This window comes from Colobus angolensis, unplaced genomic scaffold, assembly GCF_000951035.1.
Source record: "Colobus angolensis palliatus isolate OR3802 unplaced genomic scaffold, Cang.pa_1.0 Scaffold230, whole genome shotgun sequence".
NCBI lineage: Eukaryota > Metazoa > Chordata > Mammalia > Primates > Cercopithecidae > Colobus > Colobus angolensis.
Window position 1 is genome coordinate 6402048 of NW_012115489.1, and position 1707 is coordinate 6403754.

Genomic DNA, 1707 nt, shown 5'->3' on the forward strand with positions numbered 1-1707 from the left:
GGCTCCTTTCTCCTCTGGCGGAGTTTCTGCCGGCCGTGATCTTCCCTAATTACCACTCTGGGGTCGGAGAAGACCCTTCTGCGGGTGATTCCAGAGGGGAGATGAGGACTGGGAAGCCCGCTTGAGTGATGCAGATCTGTGGCTGGTTACAAGGGGTGCGTGAATTAAAGCAAGGCAGGGGGCACCGCCCTGCCACTGCTTTCTAATCTTGATTCTGATCTTTCCTTCTTGGATGGAATCTAGAAGCCGCAGGAGTTTTCACTTGCGTCTGTGATGGAGTTTCCCGCTCCCCCCTCCCCGCCCGCGCCGGCACCACCACCACCGCCAACCCGCGCTCTTTTTTCGCTTAGAGCCCGTAAATTGCTACTGGGCACCACGATGGCTCTAGGAGCGCTGTCGGTGTTTTCTTCTGGAGGTGATCCTGAAATTTCCTCCCCAAAGCAAACTTTGTTGCGAGGAACAGGCTGGGGATATGTGCAAGTGAATGTGTATTCCAAGAGGGGGATGATACGCAAATCTTTTGGTGTATAGGAATTAATACTTTTAGATTATCAGTAAAATGCATACGTTCACTGGACTGAGAACAAGGCTTACGGTTACATCAACCGGATCAACAAATATTTATTGTACTTACAATGAGTAATACTTAATCTATTATATAAACATAAATGAAACCATACCATAACATAAAGTCTGCTTATTTTTAATAAAATGTTTGAGTTTGTTACTCAATTCCACTCCTCTAATTAGTAGTCAAAATCAGGTGTTCTGTTTTAAAAAGTTTATATTCTCTCAGTTTTGGAATGTCATAGCACTGGGCCAGTGTCAATGCCCCTCCCCCGCAAAAAATTGCACCTTCATGAAAAGGGTATAAAAAAGTAAAAAACTAATAATGTAATTTGTAATCCCAACAAAAATCAATTACCCAACTCTCCTGATTTTCTCCTCTCTGTTTCTGAAATCAAAGTAACATGCATTAGGCACTGTTTTCTTCCAAGGAAGATATTGCAGGGGAAGCAAAAATTTCTGCCTTTGAGCTTAGAATTACACCAGATAAGCAGGGAACAGTTTCAGCTAGCCTTAACCAAATTCCTACTGTATTGAGGACTGCACATTGTTTGAAGAGCAAAAAGTTAAGAAATCTTTGATTACTGATGTGTTTGAGGGGCAGGTGGTGTGGTGGTTACTATTGTAACTTTTGGTGTCTCACTTTTTCACTTTTATCTGTTCGCCTTGTGAATTTCTACACAAGGCATCTCTGTAAAGCAGAATTTTTGGATTTTGGATCTCTGTAAAGCAGAAATAGCTCTCTGGATTTCCGTGTGCGGCATGGAACCTTAAACTCTCTTCCCTCCCCAAATAGCATCTTAAATTACTTTTAAGTTTTTATTGTCTAGAATTTAACCCAGGAAAGTTCTGCCATTTCTTCTAACCTGAAAGAAAAAGATCTGACCGCATCTCTCCTCAGGCCCAAGGGTGGGAGAGAGAGTACCCTAGGGAAAAAAAACAAAAGGAAAAGATAGCAAAGTACCTCAGCTGTGTACCACTCACTGAGCATATTGGAAGGGAACAAACTGAAGCTGAGTTTTGCAAATCCATTTGCCAATCTCTTCATTAAACTATGAAAACTCAAGAAAGTAACATAACCTTTTTTTTAGGAGAAACATCGGTTTGTTTCTGCTTTGTGCTATTGTAGATTATAATTCT